The sequence below is a fragment of the Cryptomeria japonica genome, chromosome 8 (genome assembly GCF_030272615.1).
Source record: "Cryptomeria japonica chromosome 8, Sugi_1.0, whole genome shotgun sequence".
Taxonomy (NCBI): domain Eukaryota; kingdom Viridiplantae; phylum Streptophyta; class Pinopsida; order Cupressales; family Cupressaceae; genus Cryptomeria; species Cryptomeria japonica.
The window spans coordinates 440,879,510-440,889,883 of NC_081412.1; the positions used below are offsets into that span (position 1 = coordinate 440,879,510).

Consider the following 10,374-nt stretch of genomic DNA (forward strand, 5'->3'; position numbering starts at 1 on the left):
GACTCTTGTATCTGCCATGGTGTGTCATTAGGTTGATCAACCTCAACCCTTGTGACAGAACGTGGAGATTGTGGCAGGGAACTATCACAGATGTCAAAAACAACCCGTGGACCTTGTCTCTGCAATCTTCTCTTGCCCTACCAAATAGACCAATCCTAAGGAACTTTTTTATTTGTGGTGTAAATTGTTGTTAATGATAGTTAGATTATTGGTTACATTGGTAGACAAATTGTTAAAGTTAATTTATTTAATGTAGAGTGATATAGTTCGTGTAGACACCTAAAATAAGCCTTCAATTAAGTAAATATTTTTTTGTTAATTATTTTATCCTAATGTATTCTATTAATTAAATAAATATTTATATTTAATTCATTCATTCATTAGCCTCTTCCACTATTAATTAAAATATAATTTATTTATTTAATTAATTCACTAATATTCTTCTTTCTAAATTAAATAAATATTTATTATTTAGTTAATCTCACCTCTCCCCTAAATTAAATAAATGTTTTTACTTATTTAATTTATCTAGCCCTTTCATTTATTAGTTAAATAAATACCTTTTTTTTAAATGATTTCACTTACCTTTTTCCTCTTTGATCCTAGCCCTCCAACTTGTTGACATGGATCATAATCTAAATTCATAGGCATGTGACATGTGACAAGTGTCAATTGTCTCTTCATTCACTTTTTTCTTTCTCCAAAGAGAACCCACCACTTAATCTTATCCCTCCATTTAAAATAACCTCTTAATCTGAACACTTGTTTCTCTTCGATATTTGTTTAAAAGAGGATTCTTCCTTCCATTATGATCAATTTATAATCCTTATCATATTTACATAATGCCAAAATCTCTCTAGAATCATACATCATCATAACCTTTCATTATATTTGCATCATATCCTTCCATCATCAAGCAACCACACTCCATTCTTTCATGACCTCTTTCACATGTGCTACATAGCTGAGAGTAAATATCATAAAACAAGATCATGGAGGATAGGAGAATAATGGAGACAAGCCTCTCTTGTATGTGAAGGTATATTTGGTTATTTCTATGTTATTTTCATGAATTTATAGTTCTCTATTGATTGTTTTTTGAATAAATTTGCAGATCTAGGGTTAGTGGTAGGATCTTTAGGGTTTACACCTAGGTCAATATTCAACATACACAATTAATGTTAATATGAAAGGATAATTTGAGTCTAATAAGTTGTAGCATAGTTGAAGTCTAGTAGAATTAGTCACCCACAACTATTGTTGTGTCTGTAGACACCTAAAAGTTGCACAATGAATTAAGTGAATTTTATTCATTTATTATCCCTAATTCTTCCAATTAATTAAATTAATATTTAATTAATATCCTTATTCTTCTAATTGACCTTTTAATCAAATTAAAGATTTGATTAAATCCTCTTCTTCTATCTAAGCCATTTAATTAAATTCACATTTAATAAAAAATCTTCATTTATCCCCTTTTGCATTTAAATAAATCAAAATTTATTTGTAAATCCCCCCACTTGCAAAATCCTACAAATGCAAGTTGCATCCCTTTTGGATAAATTAAATCATTTTAATTTAACTAAAAATCCTATTTCCCCCCACCCACTTGCATTCTCCTACATCTCCCACTTGCCTTTGTAATCATCCTTCTAGAAACCTCCTAATCCCATCTGATTCATGTCTAATCTCCTAATCATGTCCATTCCCTAAATTTGGGGGAGTCACTTCTCCAAATTTGGAAGAAAGTCTTCAAAATGCATTTAAGAATTTATCTATTTCAACAAGTTAACTTGTTGAGTCTCCCAAACATGTAAGGCTCTTACATAAACCACTAGTGGTTTTCCTCTTTGGGCAAGTTAGCCTCCAAAGTCTTCAAAAGGCATTTAATACCTCTTACAATCCCACACCCTTTAGCCATGATGGTTGTCCCTTTAACCATTTTTCCATGTTGCACAAGAGTTTACCTCTTGGGTAATAGCGTGCGTCCCTGGTTAATGACACTATCCAATGATGTCACTCCTTGAGGTTATCCCTAATTGTTTGCTTAGCATCTAATGCTTGTTTAGCATCCTCTCAAGCCCTCTTAAGGTGACATTTGTCAACTTGGGATTGGATTGAATCTCTCCCATAGATTGATAAGTTTCAATCCTAGCCCTTGTTGAGATTACTCAATCTCAACCATCCATTTCTCTATTTTGCCTATAAATAGAACTCATTTCTTCAATTCAAAAATCCCAATCTTGTGCATCAAAATTATAGTCTTTTGCAAGTTATCAAAGGAGCTCATTGGTCACCTTCAAGCATCCAAGTCTTCAAGCATTAACATTATAGCACTTAGCATTTGCATCATGCTTTAGGTCATTTTAGTTAGCTTAATTTCATATCAATTACTTAGTTTTCATCTTCATCTAGCTTACTTAGTTCATCTTAATCTTCAATATGGAATTAACATAGCTTCATCTTATCTTCATCATCTTGGTCATATCTAGTTTTGCATCTTGCATCCTTAGTTTTCATCCATCATCTCACCATTCACTAGGATCTCAGTTGCATCCATTTTTGCATCAATCTAGTATACTTAAAAGGAGTCAATCACCCATGTATCATTAGATTTCACTTATTACCATGAATTCCCAATGAGATATCCTACATGGCCCCTTTGTGCCTTGATAAATATTGGAAGCCACTCTTGTAACCCTCTCTAATACCTAGACCCTAATCTCAGCACATCTTCCAATGAATGTGGCATGAAAAACAAGGCACAATTCACATTTTACAACACATTTTCAACCTAGTTCCAAAGGCTTTAACTTGAAATCTCATGGGGACCTCTTCCCTCACAATCCAAAACATCATATTTCACTCAAAACATTCAAATATTTCACATTTTCAATTTACCAAAAATTGGTACTTTTCTCAAATCACCATTAAAATAGCTCTAAAATTCACTAAATTTAAAATTTGAAAATTTGAAAAAACTAAAAATACTCTTTTTCTCAAAAAGTTCCCAACTACCATTCTACACTCTAAAATGTATTTTCATACATTCTTAAAAATTTGGGCATTATATGTTTTTGTAAAATTCTTTAAAAAAATTATAAAATAATTTATACATCATCAAAAATTTTGAAATGAAAGCATTGGGAGCTTTTAACACTACCTTGATTTTATTCTTGTCATTCAAAATGGAAAGAAATGATTAAAGGAAAATAATTCAAAGGCTTACCTTAAAATTAACCAAAATTTCAATTGGAAAACACTTCAAAAATGCTCAAATCCAAATGCACGTATATTCCCTACCTAATTCCTATTCTAAAGCTTCAATTATCATGAAATTTTATTGAACTCTAATTTCACTCATTCAAATAAAAAATTTAAATATATCTCTAATTATTATTCTGCATTAAAATTTATGATTTGAATCTATATGAACATATTTTAAAATTTAATTGTGAAAAAAAAGTTAGAGTTTAAATAGAATATTAAATCACATATTCATTGCGTATTGACATAGTTCCATTAAAATACTAATAATAATATCCAATCAATATGAGGTATAATACATAGGGAATAACACTCAAATCAAGTACAATGGATATGATGAATAGATAATGGTCAATGTGACATCTCTAATTAACCACCATCGAGGAATTACTTAGATTTATAAATTAGGTGAAGGAATACCCTATACTTGCACACTAAATACCACATCAAGTGTATCTATGTATGGATACAATAGTTGAAGCACATACAATTTTCAATTAGAGTACAATATTATAACTATGAGAAATAATAATCCAAAATTACATGTGCATAATCAATAAAAAGACAACGACATAATCCATCTTAACATAATAATAACATAAGTCACTCATAAAATGCACCCAATACTGATGCCAATACAAAAAATGGTAATATGAAAAATCAAAACATACAAATAACACTATGATAATCAAGTCTTAAAAATATGAATATCAAAATACACATGAGAGATATTACCAAAAAAAACATCAAAAATAATATAAAATTTTGAAGTATTTATGTTATTATATCGTAATATTTTTAATAACATAACAAAAAATGATGGTTGTGGAGGAGGCGAGTAGCATAAAAGAGGAGGATAACAACCTGGTGGATCTAGAGAAAAAAGTGGTGGCCCTATCTGATAATGTGCAGGATATCACCAGCAGAATGGAGGCGGTGGAATCCAAAATGCATGATGTTTCTAAATTCACGTTGAATGTGATGCGTTGCTCGGCTACCACTTTGTGCCTCATGCAGGAAAGTGCGTCCAAGGGTAAAGGCAAGGACGATGACAACTACAAGGCCCTGTTCAAATCCCTCACCAAGGAATGGGCAAGAAAGCTCCTCCCCAAGAGAAGCCATGGGAAAAAGAAGTAATTTCTCTGAATGTTGTGGAAAGTTGGTTTTTTGTCTACGTTTAGTAGCCTGCGGGCAGATAGTGTTAGCCTATGTTTTTATTTGAATTTCTATGTCTATTGCCCTGCGTGGCATATGTCTAAAACTTTGTTTATTACTGCTTTATACCTGCTAAACTTACATAGAATGATAATAGTTTTTGATAGAGGTAAAAGGTTGTAACTCTGCTGATTATATGCGAACAGTGGTTCTGCCACTGTTCTCCTTGTTGTTCCTATGGGTCAGCCCCCTTGTTGTTTGGCTGCTTCTAATATCAAAAACATAACAAACTATTTGATGGATTACATAAATTCTATCATACCCAAATATGTCATTGATAATGTAGAAGTGAACATTCTTCATTATCATCCACTGACGTGTTCCATTTTTTATTATATGTATTTCAAGCTCCACATTTTTATAATACATATGCATGAGGATTGTTATGTGTTGCTAACTTTAGGCAAAGTCTAAGAGAATAATTGCATAGGAAACTCTTCAGTTCACAAACTTGTTTAAACAACCACCTTGTAGTATGTGAATTTTAAATAATACATATATAAGACTCTATATATAAATTTATTATAAAATGATTGAATTTATTTAAAGATATTTTTAAACTCAATTTCTAACTTAAATGTGTATTTTTATATTTAAATATTTTTAAAATAATTTTTGTTAAATTAATAATCTGAACATGCATAACAAATACAATTCGCATTGGATTCATCTAAACATTCTATTTTTTTAAAATAAAATTTCATATAGAAGGAACTTCATAAATTAACATTTAATTGCAAGGATGACTAAATTCAGCTTGTACTTTTGTTAATAGTTTGTATATTCATAAGATGGAGATTAACTCCAACATGATTCTAGAAACAATATGTTTCACATGGTGTTTATACATATAAAAAATGTTATTAACATGTTGAATGGTATTTGAGGAATCTTTAGTTATAGAACTTTTTATTTGAATGTTTAATTTATTTTTGAATTGTATCTATCAGATGTTTTGAATGAGAAAATTTACAACTATATGTATTCATTATGCGTATAGTAACTTTCTTGTTGAAAGAATCATGAGAGAAATTAGCAAAATATTTAATTGTCAATTAGTGAAATATTCAATTGACTAACTCTTCATCATTTTTAATTTTGTCTTTCCAAGTTTTGGTGATTGAATTAGAATTTTACCAATTCATGAATAGCAATTAGGATAAACACCTCCTCTCAAGATGTTATAAATAAAAATGATCTTTTATATTATAATTCAATAAACATAATCTTTATAATTTATTCATATTTTTATATATTATATAAAAAGAATTAATGTCGTAAAACATGTTTAAAATATTTTATTATACTTTAAGTTATGATATTAATATTGCTCTTAACATTTAAACAAATCAGTTGTCAATTTCAATCTACCATTTTTAGTTCAATTATTTCTAATTTTTCGCTAATGTTATTTAAAAAGAAAAATATAAAATTTGTTAAAGTTACTTAGAATATATATTGTAGATCATTCTAAATTTGTGGATTAATAAAATATAACCATTACATAATGAATTTTTTAAAAATATTTTTAATCTTAATTAACATGAGGGCTAACATAGTCTTCCCACAATATTACAAACACCATTTAAGATAAGTATTAACTGTCATATTTAAAAAATCCATTTAAAATCAAACTTATTTATTTTATTCAATTGTATGATTATAATTTTGCTGTTAGATTTAATGTAGAGATAAGATTTTCTCATTATTTTCTTTGTATCATAGGGGAAGAGCACCAGTAATGAATCACATTCCAATAACCAATCACTCCTTATGCAACCAACCTCTCAATTAATAACTTTAAAGGAGCCAAGAAAAATGATAATGAAAAGTTCATTAATAAGTTTCACATGTACCAATACTAATCACTTTTTAGCTTTTTTGATCCATAATTGTCCCATTTGTGCACCACTATTGTGACATTTGTGCACAACTACTGAGACATTTTTCCACAAGTACTGACAATTTTGAGTGGATAGTAATTGGAACATCTTTAAGTAGATATTGGGGGACACTTTGAAATGTGTACTTTTTTACCCTTGCGTGCATAACTAATCCCACAGTGTGCATCGTTACTACTTAGAAGTCAAAACCTTAGCTATAAGTAATTAAGTCGCATATAGAGACAACAACAACAACAAAAAATCATTGAAATCTGATGTACCATTTAGAATCTGTGAGTACACGAAAGTAGCTATAACCACTACTGATATGCTTCCCCTATATGCTTTCTTCATTAGAAATGAAATTGATAGTTTCAATTTATTGTTTATATCAATTTATTGTTTCCATCAAATTAAATGATTTAAAAAGTTCTTTGTTCACATCCTTCTTTTCCAAATCAAATTTTGAAAGGACATAAAATCTTAATTTTGAAATACATACACGCTAAGTTGTAAGCAACAAAGTGGAGGTAGCATACTCCCACCATATTTATTCCTAAATTTTGTATCAATTTAAGAATATTTCATTTCAAGTGTCTTTTGTGCTGAAAAAGTGCTTTTATAGAGACACTGATTGCAAAAAAAAAAGTGAATTGATATCTAAGCTAATGCATATCCCAATGGCACCGTAGTCTTAGTTTTGAGTTTTTTATTGTTTTGAAAAAATTTGTCGTGTATGTCAACAATGTGAAATAACTTTATAATTATAAGAAAAAAGATTCTTTTCATCAAGCGGGGATAGCTCAAATGGGAGAGCGTCAGACTAAAGATCTGAAGGTCGCGTGTTCGATCCACGCTCACCGCAATTAAAAAATTATTGTTCGAGAAAACTGTAAAGAAAGTGTATAGATATTTAACCGTATAAAGTTAAAATAAACCTGATTACATTGTTGATTTTTCAATTTCAAGGGTCGGGGGCTCTTCTTTCTTCTTACTTTATCAACGGTTCAAGCTTTTCTTTCTTCCTACACCCACAGACAACAATTATCAAATTGAGCTCCAAACCCCCCCAAAAAAGCTTACATAACATGCTCAAGCAATAATTAATATTCATCATTTTAAAATCTATGATAGGAAAGCACTATTACAGATTTATAAATATTTTTATGGTAGAACAAGTGAATGATTTATTTCATTATTCACATTATCAACATGAATAATGTTGATAATCTCTACGAGTCTAAAGAAGTCTATAGGACCCAAGAACAACACAAAACCCTTCAACAATAGAACACCGAAGTCTTAAGCAGTTTGTAACCTTCTTTCTAGATTTGTTCTTTGACAATGAACTTTGATCAATAAGTTTATTGTCTTTTCCAACCTTGCATCTTCAAACAATATGCTTAGATTGTCATTCAAGATGTCCTCATAACTGATGCGAATGTTGCTATACATTGACATTCCATGGCAAAATGTTATTATGTCTCTACCACTTTCATCTTGCAAAATAGGCATTTATTTTTTCCACTCCTCTTTAGGTATCATCCATCTACCTATTTCACATCTTAAGTGATGAGAACTCGTCCTTAGTTGGGCTATCAACATTTTTGCTTTCCATTTCATATTCGCTCTCGTGTAAGTTTTTTCCATGATCTCCCGTGGGGTTATAATCTTTGATATAGTAAGTTTTTTTCACCCAATTTGTTTTTGTTCATATGACATTTCTAAATTTTTCTCTCACAATTTTTTTTTATTTCCCCATTAGTAATCGCAAATTTTTGCATATTAATATCCCATTTTTTTATCCATTTGTTATTTTTTTTTCATCCATGTGTTCTTCCTTTTAATTAGCTATTATGTCATAATCATTGTAGACCCATGATGCTTTTCCATATTTTGAGTCTTCTTTAAGTAACTTACTAATTGAATCATCGTCGATGCTTCTAAAGCAAAGGTGCCTATTTTCGCCAATAAGATCTCATGTGTAACCATTGTTTTTATTTGAGGTTGGTTATGATTAGATGTTTTTGAATTATTTCTACTTTCAAACTCCATTTCTAATCTGACTTGTTTTCGTCCTAGATTTCACACCCATAGAGGATCACAAGGGTGATCAGAAAACCAAAAATCATTTTTCTTGGTTCTCCAATCCCACAATTTTATATTCTTGTATATATTTTCTAGAGAATATAATGCTTTGCATCCTCCTTGAATTCTTTTTGCTTTGCATGTTTCCAAATTTAGTTGCTTGTGAAAATTGAGCCCAAGGTATTTGTACTCATTCACAATCTCCAATAGGTTGCCTTCAAAAAGAAAGTGATGTTGCTTTATTTTCTAACTTTGTAAAGAGAAAATCATCACTTTGGTTTTGCTAGTGTTCGCTTGCATCCCGACTTCTTGACATAAGGTTTCAAGATCCTTCAAGTGTTACCTTGGAATATGAGCTATTTTAGCAATTAAAATGATAGCATATTGAACTTCCTCCCTAGTAGCCTTGTTTAACCACTCTTTTAACTTAGCCATGTACAACCTACACAAAGTTGGGGAAAGTGGGCAGCCTTCTTTGACACTGATATAGCTACCAAAACATTGTGACAATTCATTTGTAGTGTCTTGACTTGCATTGAGCATAACAATGCATGTCTAGTAGGCAATGGTGTTGAGCAAGAGAAGCAAAAGGGTTTTCACCTTGTTTGGAAAAGGTGACAAATAAGGGAATGGGGATATAGTGTTGAAAATTGCATACCCCTTTGTAATTTGACCTACACCTTTTGTAACCACTTTAGTGTCCATTTCCCTAGCTTTTGGGTAGGCTCACTTCAGCCCTTGCATTGGCCTTTTTCCTCTCAGGTTGCTCGAGACCCCCTCTTTCTGGAAGCTCCCTCGTAGTGTCAGTCTTGATATTCACGTGTCTCCCTTGTCTCCTATAATTTTCGAGCGTGATTCATTTCGACACTAGCGCACCACGCAGACGTTCGTGCGCCATGCATTCATTTTGTGAAATCTCAACATTCGAATGTCAGTTCAAAGTGTGCCTTTCCGCTTGTCACTTGCACATGTCGATGGAAACGGCCCCAAATCTCCCAAACGTCTTGCTAGCCCTCTTTTTCCCTCCTCTTCTCTCTTTTTAAACCAATCTTTTTTCTCTAGCACTCTCTCTTGCTTCTTCAAGCTCTCTAGTTCTTCCATACAATCTCTCTTAGACTCTCTTACACTCTCTTGGTCTCTTTGTGGCTCTCTAGCACTATCTATCTTAGAATTCTCTTGGCTCTTACAACTTGCTCTTATTCTCATGCGCGTGCTACAATAATATTTCATTTGTTATAGCGCTCTAAAGCTCTCACAGTAATCTCTTTGCATCTAACTTGGATTTTGTGAAACCTATTTGGTAATATCTATCTATTTATCTTATCTTTGAGCATCTTCGGATTCATCACATCTCTTATCCATCAAATCATTTATCATTTATCATTTATCTTACCTTGCATTTATTTTATTTATCTATCTATCTATTTGGTTGTCTTTGGAGGTGGAAATACCAAAATGATTTGACTGAGGCAAGCCCCCAAGTAGCCCCAAACATTTTTCATTTCTGGCTTGTGTGTAGGTTGCATTAGAGAAGATTTATCTGGCTGGAGGCCTCATAGTTGGACCTATTGTTCATCTATTTTCTCTTATTTCACTTTATTTCCTAGTTGTATGTATTTTTTATATTATCGTATTTCTTTCATTTATCTGTATGGTCGTCAATCCCTTCTCTGTACAATTCTCTATTTCTATCCATATAGGACGGTAGTGCATCGCGCTAGTCCTAGTTTTGCACGTTTGTATAGGTCACAAAGAGCTACCAGAACTATCTAGAAGGTTTGTTTATCTTGTATTAGCTTAGTTCAATATCTCATATCCCCTAGCTCACCCTTAGCGCCAGTTTAAGTGAGGTAGCAGCGAATAGTTAGTTCTCTGAGATTCATCATCTTAGAGGTAGCAAATTCCCACCTCTACATTTTGG

General features: G+C 31.4%; 1 non-coding gene across 1 annotated transcript; it reads left to right on the plus strand.

Moving 5' to 3' along the window:
* The first annotated feature begins 7,157 nt into the window (after nucleotides 1–7,157).
* On the plus strand, nucleotides 7,158–7,230 carry TRNAF-GAA (transfer RNA phenylalanine (anticodon GAA)). Its single transcript has one exon. It is a non-coding gene; the product is annotated as a tRNA-Phe (tRNA).
* The last annotated feature ends 3,144 nt before the right edge of the window (nucleotides 7,231–10,374 follow it).